The sequence below is a fragment of the Lepidochelys kempii genome, chromosome 3 (genome assembly GCF_965140285.1).
Source record: "Lepidochelys kempii isolate rLepKem1 chromosome 3, rLepKem1.hap1, whole genome shotgun sequence".
In the NCBI taxonomy this organism is placed as follows: domain Eukaryota; kingdom Metazoa; phylum Chordata; order Testudines; family Cheloniidae; genus Lepidochelys; species Lepidochelys kempii.
This window is the reverse complement of record NC_136382.1, coordinates 55,260,581-55,271,842: the sequence shown is the minus strand read 5'-3', so window position 1 is coordinate 55,271,842 and position 11,262 is coordinate 55,260,581.

The window sequence follows — 11,262 nt, the reverse complement described above, 5'->3', positions numbered from 1 at the left end:
AAGTGGGGTGCAAGGATTGGGAGGATTTTGGGGGGAAAGACGTGTCCAAACTCCGTTTTTTTCAGGAACCCAGATAAAGTTTGGTGGTGGCAGTGGAAATCCAAGGGCAAAGGGTAAAATTAATTTGTACCTTGGGGAAGTTTTGACCTAAGCTGGTAAAGATAAGCTTAGGAGGCTTTCATGCAGGTCCCCACATCTGTACCCTAGAGTTCAGAGTGGGGAAGGAACCTTGACAAGGCTGCATTGTAACTTTTAGCCCAGTGGTCAGAGCACTCACTGAGGATGTTGGAGACCAAGGTGCAGTTCCTCTTTCTGCCTGGTGAGGAGCAGGGACTTGAACATGAGTCTCCCACCTCATAGAAGAGGTCATAACCATTGAGGTGTGGAGTATTCTGGGGCAGGGCTCTCTTCTTTTGGAGCTGTTGTACTTTGTATAATTGTTAAATAATCATTGATGGTGGGGCACTGGAACCAGGGTCTCCTACATACCTGGTGAATACCTTAGCCACTGGGTTAGACAGTCATTCATGTTCTCACTGGCCCAATGACTAATCATTTATACACAGTGGAGCATCTTCAACAGGAAAGATTGGGAGAAAACTGCCCAGAATATCACATAGTCCAACAGTTAAGGTACAGTATTAGGATGTCTTAGGCAAGACATTTCCAGCAGCGATAAAGTATTAATGCCATTGTACAAGGCATTTGGACAACTGTGTACAATTCTTGTCACCCATGTTCAAGAAAGAGGAATTAAAACTGGAATAGGTGCAGAGAAGAGCAGCTCGGATAACCAGGGAAATGGAGGACCTATCTTATGAGCGGATATTGGAAGAGCCTGGCTTGTTTAGTCTAACAAAAAGAAAGCTGAGAGGGGATATGATTGTTCTGTATACATCAGAGGGGTAAAGACCAGGGTGGGTAAAGAGCTATTTAATCTAAAGGACAATGTTGGCACAAGAACAAATGGATATAAACTGGCCACAAACAAATTCAGGCTCAAAATTAGAATAAAGTTTCTAAGCATCAGTGGGGTGAGGTTCTGGAACAGCATCCCAATAGGAATTGTGGGGGAAACAACTTAATTAGTTTTTAGTGAGAGCTGGACAAATTTATAAGTGCAATTGTATGACAGTGTTGCTTGTGATAGTTGGGGGCAGGTCTGAACTACCCTGAGGCTCATTTCCAGTTTTTATCTTATGTCCCTAAAGCTCATGCTTCAGGGTTTCAATTGGCTACCAGCAGGGATCAGAAAGGGATATTTTTTCCCTCAGTGTATTCTGAAAGGTTTTTTTATCTCCTTCCTCTGAAGCATTAGGGATGTCCATGACCAGAGGTGGAACACTGGACACGGTGGGCCAAGGATCTGATGTGGCACCAAGCATTTTCTCTCTCAAGTGCTTGGTTGGCTGGTTTTTGCTCACATGCTTAGGGTTTAACTGATCATCATATGTGAGGTTGGGAAGGTTTTGCCTTCCTCTGCAGTTTGTGGGTGCAGGTCACTTGCCACGATTATCTAGGTATATCTCATTTAATCATTTCCCTGCTATTGCAGGGTGCTCAACCACGGATGCACCTCATTGTCTCCTATTCTCTGCCTGTGGCACATAATACATTTCTTGTATGTCTCATTTACTTTGGTCTCTCATTTCCACTGTTGGGTTTAATGTGTGGGTGCTGTGTGGTGTTGGTGGCCTGTGATATACAGGAGGTCAAGACAGATAATCTAATGCAGTGGTTCCCAAAGTTGTTCCGCGGCTTGTGCAGGGAAAGCCCCTGGCGGGCTGGGCCAGTTTGTTTACCTGCCGCGTCCGCAGGTTTGGCCGATCGCGGCTCCCAGTGGCCGTGATTTGCTGCTCCAGGCCAATGAGAGCTGCTGGAAGCAGTGCGGGCTGAGGGATGTACTGGCCGCCGCTTTCAGCAGCTCCCATTGGCCTGGAGCAGTGAACCACGGCCACTGGGAGCCACGATCGGCCAAACCTGTGGACGCGGCAGGTAAACAAACCGGCCCAGCCAGCCGGGGGCTTTCCCTGCACAAGCCGTGGAACAAGTTTGGGAACCACTGATCTAATGGTTCAATGCTATAATTGTGAGAGGTAGTAGACACAAGTTCAAATCCCTGCTCCCTATTAGGCAGAGGGGGGAACTGATCCTGGGTGTACCACTTCCACACTGGGCTAAAAATTATAAGGGGGTGGGTCTCTATCCCTTCCTCCAGCTGTGTTTTTTGCTGGCCTCCATCTGTTAGGGGGTCTCGGAGTAGGTCTCTTGTGTTGGACCTGGGATGAAGCCTTTTGGAGCTTAGGTGTGACTGAGGCACTGAGCTTTTGGGCACTGTGTGCATGCCTAGCTGCCGAAATTTAGGCACCTTAGGGACTTTAATGGTGGAAATGTAGGCACCTAAGGACTTTATGTACCTACACAGCTAGATGTCAGAGAAGAAGGGGTTTTGGGAATGCAGTGGGACCTAAATGTTGGACTTAGGCTCCTGAAGCAAACATTCCAAACCCGTGGAAAAAATGCAGAAATTGGTCTTGTTTTTGGCTTAATTGGCTTGTGAGTTGCTTGTTGGCTAGTTTTTTGCATGTAGCGTATTACTAGTTTGGTTTGTTGCTTGTTGTAGTTTGTTGCTTCTTTTTTTTTATTGGCTCCCAGCAAGCAGGGGCAAGGTGGGGCAAGCAGGGGCAAGAGGGGAGAGAGTCAGGAGTGCACAGTGGGCCCATCACAGTCCCAGGCTGCACGCCGGGGGGATCTAGTCACATAGAGTGTTGGGGTTCTTAGAGATTGGCTTGTTTTCTGGCCTTATTTTGAAATGGGATTAGCTTGATTTTTGGTTTATTGTGAAAGTCAGGGTGCTTATTTACCACGTGGAAGTTGGCAACTGTGTCCTGAAGTAGGTATCTGAGTCCCCTTGTGACTGTGTGTTTCATTCCTTTTTCTATATACAGCAATTTATAGTCCATTGTGTTCACTCACAACATTTTTCTTGGCTGCTTCAGAACATAAAGAATATTTTTAATGTATAATGATAAATATGCTTTCAGTTATACTAGAGTTATTTATTAAACAGAGAGTATTGAACTTTAATATGAATAATCTTTATATTGTATCTTTCACAGATGAGCAAATTACAGTCATGGTTCAGTGTAATCCCTTCATTGGTTCATGGATCCCAAAATCCTTCAGGGAGTGTAACAAATCCACATCATGTCCCTGAGTACCAGGTTCTGCATTTGTGGCTCTGATTTAGTTGAAAGATGTGATTAAAAAAAAGAAACCCTCATGTAGCCTTACCGTTACCTATGGCTACACATCTGAGAAATCTCATGAGAATAATATTATTGCAGTCAAAGTTGGCAGTAATTTACACTCAGTAAATTGGTTCCAGATCTGCCTGTTTCAGATGCTATCACAAGAACAAGGTTTTATGCTGAATTCACTTACCTTTGGCCAAATTATGCTTCTTTTAGGAGATCTGCCATCACGAATTCAGATGACATGGAGATAAAGAGACTCTCTTGCTCTCTGGTGCATGACAGAATGAGGTGGATCAACAATTAAGCATGGAGCTGCTTTCAGCTCAAACAGAAAAGTTTTTTCCAAATTCGGAAATGAGAGTTGAGTGTTGATGGCAGAATCATGATGTCAGGGTGTAATGTTCCCAATACAACATTAGTAGATAATCCATTTTTAGCAATACAGAATACAGCATGTATGAGAGAAAATACATTGACTTTAGCGTGCTGTGTGATCTTAAGAGGCAGGAGTCAGTTCTTAATAAAGATGAAGGTTATGCACCTTTATTCAGTTAGGCCCTGGTCCAGAAAACCAATTAAACATGTACTTAGCATTTTGCACATGTTGAAATGCTTTGTTGGATTGGGGCCTGTAGTGAGATGGAGTAGCCTTCCACTGAGTCAGAGAGGGAGGAACCACTCTGTAATCCCTGGTGGGTGGAGCCAGACTGGGCTCGCCCCTCCCTCCAGAATCTAAGGGGTGGGATAGGAAGTATAAAAGGTGGAGGCCCTAACCCAGTTGAGTCTGAGCTGGGGAAGGGAGCACATGTCTCTAGGATGCTGCAGATCCCTGGAGCAGAACCCATGCTGTGCCACGCCCTGTCCCTGCAGGAGACTGACTCAGGAGAAGAGCTGCCAGAACTGCTGCTTGCCACTGCCTCTGAAGAGGCAGGGGATGACCCCAAGCTGCAGGTACATGATGGTGGGAGAGTAGGAAGTAGCCCAGGCACAACTTACGGTAGTCCAGTTGTGTTGCTGCCTGAATCCAGGCAACATGGCTGGGCTCCTGCTGAGCCAGTGGTGGGACACTCTGCCACTCTTAAGGCCCTGGGCTTGGACCCAGAAGAGAAGGGTGGGTCTGGGGACCTCCATCCCCTGCTGCCAATCCCATCCTTGGGGACCGCCTACCCCCTGCTGCCAAGCCTCCCCATCTTCAACCAAGGGGCCTGCATTTGTCCTCCATCTCCCAGAGCTAGGATAACAAACCAGTTAGTGCTCCATCCTGCCTGAGGGTCTGAGCGCCTAGACTGTTTATTGCTCCACCTTGGCTGAGCCCTTAGACTGTTTGGTGCTCTGCCCTGTCTGAGGGCCTCAGCTCATAGAGTGTTTGTGGCTCCATCCTGCTCGAGGGCCTGAATCTTAAGACTGTTTGCTCTGTCCTGCCTGAGTATCTGAGCCACAAGACTATTTGATTCCTCTGTCCTACCTGAGGCCCAGTGCCCTGAGACTGTTTGCTCTACTCTATCCTGCCAGAGACTCCTCAACTCCACTACTTGAATCGCTACTCCCCTGAAACAGGGCAGTACTCAAGGGTGATAGTGAGGCAGAGTGGCCTCCCATGGAGCCAGATGGGGAGGGATGACTGCTAACGCATTACAGGCCATACAGAATGGATTGGGGTCATGGTTCTTACATGATGGATTAATTTGGGCCATTAATTATTAGGCTTACTAAAGGATGGTCCTATCTGTCTAAGTATTTGAAAGTGCAAATTCCTAGAAGGAGGAAGTACTATTTCAGATGGTAATAAAAGAGATTAAAAGGAGTGATAGTATGAAATTATGAAAAGGAAAAATTAGACTGAATATGAAGGATAGCTCTCTCAAGTCAGGGCAATATCTACTAGTTTGTGGGTGCCTCATTTCATGAAATCTTTAGAACTAGGAAGGACAAAGCAGTAGAAAATATACTGTAAATAAAAATCTTGCACTTGCAAAAGATGATTTAATAGGTCTTTTCCATTTCTAGTTTCCATTAGTCTGTGCATGGGTGTAATTTTAGGAGAGAGATAGAAAATGTCTCTTTCAAATGTTTGTGTGTATTTGTGTAAGAGGTGGGGGATGATGGTACCCCAACATCCAGTTTGTTATGTAATAAGTAATGATAAGTAATAAGTGGTGAGAGGAGGGGCCAAAGGGAACCAGTCGATGCTCTGACTCAAGTTAGAGCAGCTGTGTGGGAGCAGCTCTAATTTATGCCACTAATGTAAAGTCCTTCAAGAACCTTTCATCAAAGGAGGATGGGGCATAGCCACATCCTTTCCCCCACCTCTCCTCTTATGTTGAGGGTGGGGATGGGGTGACAGATGCAGAAGAGGCTATGCTGCTTTCACGAGCTTTATGTTGTTGGAGAGTTGCCTTACACAGGGGGAATTCTTTGCTGACCACCTGTTGCTTACATGACACAAAGGAGTGGACTGGAGAATCTAGCCCTCTGTCTCTTTATTAATTAAAAAGTGCTCTAACTTCAGGGAAGCCTGAAAACATGTAAGATCCAACCATATTTACAGTTCTTAATATTTACATGTTATATTTCCTTAGTCTAACTTGAATGTAAACAAACATCATGAACTTTTCTGGATTACTGACAATGGTTTTTTTTTTTACTTTTTTTCTTTTATCTCATAGCAATTTGATAAGACTCATTTCTAGCATATGATATTTTTCCCTTTTTGCACTTGAGAGGTATGAATGTGCATTTATTTGTCTTTTTATTCATATCACAGCTTTGCAGATATAGCTTCATTTCTTGAAGTGCTCCTCAAAAGTACATTAAATATATTGGACAGATCTCTGTGAAAGACCCCTTCTGCTGAAACAAAACTAATCCAATGTTCCTTTAAACAAATACACAAGATGTCCAGTGATGTGTAAAGATATTGGACTGATATACAGGCAGAATATAAAACTTCTTTCTTATTGTGTATGTGTGATATGGGAGGCCTATTTACATGGTTTTTTTCATTTTGAAGCCTCAATTTTCAAAAAATCTAAATTAGCTTTTACACTATCTTGGGAGTTGAAATTACTGATTTTCTTGCTCTATTTTTACTAAATGCAAGAAAAAGTGTGAAACCAAAACTTCATTAGAATAAAGTGAAACATCGCAGACAAACATAAAAATAATGTGAATGCCCCCTTTTGTTCCTAAGTACTGGACATTTATAAAAAATATATTTTAAGTTTTAATATGTAGATAGAGAATAAAAGCAAATCTTATGACTAGAATGGTACAGGAAAGAAGAAATAACTGAAATTATATGTAAAAGGATCAAACACTGCAGTTTCTTGGAAAATACGACAGCCAATTTCATTGTAAAAGGTTAGTTCTAGAAATTCTTCCAGACACTCTGTAAGGTACCTTGCCACATATAAGGTATATATTGAAAGGGTTGAGTAGATGTTGAAAAATGTATAGATCTATTTAGAGTTGTAGCCGTGTTAGTCTGTATCAGCAAAAAGAACGAGGAGTACTTGTGGCACCTTAGAGACTACAGTATTTAGAATGCTATCCACCTGTTTATTGATGGTGTCCTGAGGCATGGCATTGCCCTCAATGGGTAGGATTTATTGGAGCAGTTTGCCACTGTTACATTTAGCATTAGTGCTAGGGCACCATAGCATTTATTTAGCTGCTGGCATCTGATATAATTTTCTTCTATTGACAGGGAGGACAGAGTGGAGTGCTGCAGCAGCAGAGGTATGTCTCAGTCGAGTCTTAAATGAAGGGTGGAGGGGAATGGAATCCATTTTGCTCATCCATCTTGACAATAAGAGACAAAGTCTTGCTGCTTTCAATAGTGATCAAAGCGGAGGAAGGAGGGGCAGTTTCAGTAGTTTTGTTGTATTACTGCACAAGACAGGAAGGTGCTCTATAGAAAAATATCTAGGACTGACAGCAAGTCCTCCTTAAAGACCTTGGGATTAGTGAGAAGTTTCTGGTCAGAACTCTGGATCTGATTTCAACTAAACCCTTGAGGGATTAATCAAAAATAGGATCTGGAGAGGACATAAAAATGGGGTTTTGCCTCTACCTCACCCCCCGCATATATATGTATGAGGGCTGTCGCATAAATCACAGTTAACTTATGCAATTAAATAAAAAATTAATCATGATTAATTGCACTTTTAATCGCACTGTTAAACAATAGAATGCCAACTGAAATGTATTAAATGTTGTGGATGTTTTTCTACATTTTTATATATATTGTATTCTGTGTTGTAATTCAAATCAAAGTGTATATTTTTGATTCTAAATATTTGCACTGTAAAATTTATAAACAAAAGAAATAGTATTTTTCAATTCACCTCATACAAATATTGTAGTGCAATCTTTGTCATGAAAGTGCAACTTACAAATGTAGAATTTTTTTTTGTTACCTAACTGCACTCAGAAACCAAACAATGTAAAACTTCAGAGCCTACAAGTCCACTTAGTCCTAGTTCTTGTTCAGCCAACTGCTAAGACAAAGAAGTTTGTTCACATTTACAGGAGATAATGCTGCCCTCTTCTTATTTACAGTGTCACCAGAAAGTGAGAACATGCATTTGCATGGCAATTTTGTAGCTGGCATTGCAAGGTATTTATGTGCCAGATATGCTAAACATTTGTATGCCTCTTCATGCTTCAGCCACCATTCCAGAGAACATACTTCCATGCTGATGATGCTCGTTTAAAAAAATGCGTTAATTAAATTTGTGATTGAACTCCTTGTGGGAGAATTTTATGTCCCCTGCTCTGTTTTTCTGCCATATATTTCATGTTATAGCAGTCTTGGATGATGACTCAGCACATGTTGTTCATTTTTAAGAACCCTTTCACTGAAGGTTTTACAAAACAGAAAGAAGGTACCAATTGAGATTTCTAAAGATAGTGATAGTGCTTGACCCAAGGTTTAAGAATCTGAAGTACCTTCCTAAATCTGAGAGGGATGAGGTACAGAGCATGCTCTCAAAAGTCTAAAAAGAGCAGCAGTCTTATGTGGAAACTACAGAACCCAAACCACCAAAAAAGAAAGCTGCTTTGGATTGTTATTGAGCAGAACCCGTCATCAGCATGGACACATGTCCCCTGGAATGGTTGAAGAATGAAGGGACACGTGAATCTTTAGCGCATCTAGCACGTAAATATCTTGCAACGCCGGCTACAACAGTGCCATGAGAATTCCTGTTGTCACTTTCAGGTGACATTGTCAACAAGAAACGTGCAGCATTATCTTCTGCAAATGCAAACAAACTTGTTTGTCTGAGCGATTAGCTCTACAAGAAGTAGGACTGGGTGAACTTACTGACTCTAAAATTTTACATTGTTTTATTTTTCAATGCAGCATTTTTTGTACATATTTCTACATTTGTAAGTTCAACTTTCATGATAAAGAGATTGCACTACAGTACTTGTATGAGGTATATTGAAAACTACTATTTTTTACAATGCAAATGCTTGTAATAAAAATAAATATGAAGTGAGCACTGTACACTTTGTATTCTGTGTTGTAATTGAAATCAATATAAGTGGTATTCTATTTAACAGTGCAATTAACTGTGATTAATTTTTTTCATCGCTTGGGGACTGGTGAACTAGGCCTAGAATGAAATGAGACCATATCTAGAATAGCATCAGTATTTTGGTCAAGGACACCCATATGGCTCAGTGTCCAAAAATTTTAACTTACTAGATCTAAAACATGGGTAATCTGTTATTTTGGATATTTTAAATCTGAATAGAAAGGGAATTTACAAACTGAGGCCAGATCTATTTGTATTCTGGCCATTTGTAAAATGTAAACTGGGTCTTGGCTTTTATTATCTCTTATTGAGGTAAGTGTGGGCTGGTTAAGAAATATTAAAAATAGTTGTAAGTTTGCAGCTGAATATTACCTCTTTGCCTCCATGTCTGACTGCTCACCATCTCGGCCTTAGGATAATTCACTTCTACCTCTAATTCCTACAGATTAGATATCTGAGAATTAAAAATACTAAATGTATCACCCCTCTTCATTCTGGTTCTGCTCAATTGTTCCTGCAAAACTTTATAGCTGTGTACACTATCCATAACCAGAACATTATGGAATAGCCAGAGGGATAGTGCTCAACAATTCTTACTCAAGAGGCACAGAGCCGTGCCACTTGAATTATAGGAGACTCTCCATTAGCTGCTACCATGATAGGGCCTATAACACACAGTTTAGCAATACTGAATCCTTCTTGTACAAGGAAGCAGTATACATTCACCCTAACCAATACGTTATAACATACCAAAACTGTGAGAGAAACCAAAACAGTAAATATACCTCGTTAGTGTGTAAGTGCATATTTATTAACTGTTAGTGGTGTACTGGTTAGTGTGTATGTGCGTATATATCCCAACTCTTTTCTTCTTCCATCCTTTATCAGTATTATGACTATTTAGACTGTAAACTCTTGGGTGCAGTTGTAACCCACACACATTCTGGGTGCGGTGTTCTGTTACATCTAGTGGCACCGAAACCACTTAGAGAGACCGAGCCCTGGTCTACATTTGGAGGGGGGTGGGTGGGGGTGTCAACCTAAGCAACTTCAGCTACATGAATAGGGTAGCTGAAGTCTGCATATCTTAGGTTGACTTACCTGGTCGTGAGGACGGTGGTGAGTTGACCGCTGCCACTTCCCCGTCTACTCCACTTCTGCCTCTTGCAAGCTGGAGTTCTGAATTCGATGGGGAGCACATTTGGGGATTGATTTATTGTATCTAGATGAGACACGATAAATCGATCCCTGATAGATCTATCACTACCCACTGATCCGGTGGGTAGTGAAGACCTGCCCAGAGAGATTAATGAGTCTGCTCTACAGCCTTAGCTAAGGGCCAGTTGGCTTTTAGCTCATGCAATAGAGGCTCATGCACTAAGCTCCAGAGGCTCCAGGTTTGATACCGCCAGCCAACAACTGGAGTCTGTTGGCGTTACGAGTCGGGGCTCGTCCAGGATTTGAACTGGGCAGTCTCTGAAGCTCGGGATGTGCCCCCTCAGCTAGGGGAAGTATGTAACCCACACACCATCTAGTAGCACCGAGACCACTTAGAGACAGAGATGAGTCTGCTGTACAGCCTTAGCTAAAAGCCATATGGCTTTTAGTGCATGTGCTTGTATCACATGAGCTAAGCTCCAGAGGTCCCAGCTTTGGTGTTACACAGTGGCCTTGTCTTCGGCATGTCTAAGTGCCAGACTCCCTTATTATTATAATAATAATAATAACCCTATGTTCAGTTTCATAAAGTGTCTAAATAAATGTAATTTAATAAAAGCCTTTTAGAGAGCACAGTATTAGCAGTACTATTGTAAGGTCAGTCCTTGACTGGCAGATTTAAAAAAAAAAAAAAAAAAAAACCTAGTTAGTGTGGAGCTGCAGTACTACAACTGATTTCAAACTTAAATATATTTTTTCTAATTTAGTGCCAAGTTATTATTCCCTTACTCATGCAAGTAGTCTTACTGACATCAATGAGCCAGTTCATTGTGATAAGGTGATCACAGTTTGGTCCATGTGACTTGCAAGGCCACAACACAATGGTGAGAAGCAGTGCAGAGTTACACAACAGCTTATAATTAATCTCAGAAGTTTTTCAATAAACTCATAATATAATAATACTACTAATAAAAATAATTAATAAAGGCCAAAGGAATGTGTATGTTACAAGGGGAGGTCTCAAATCTGCTTTAAATTTGTTAGAATATTTTTTCTGTGTTAGTAATAATTTCATGTTCTCTAAGCATTTTCTTCAAATGTCTTGGTGATTTTAAAGACACAATTTACATAAATTGAAGCACTCGAGTTGCAATAGGTATGACCTATTTTGCTAGCATGTTATGTCTGTATTCCATTTTACCATTAGAGTGCATAATTATAACGTTTGGTTTTGATTAAAGAAAATTTTTATGTTAAAACATCAACTCAAATGATAACCAGACCATTGAAGTTTTTTATGTTCT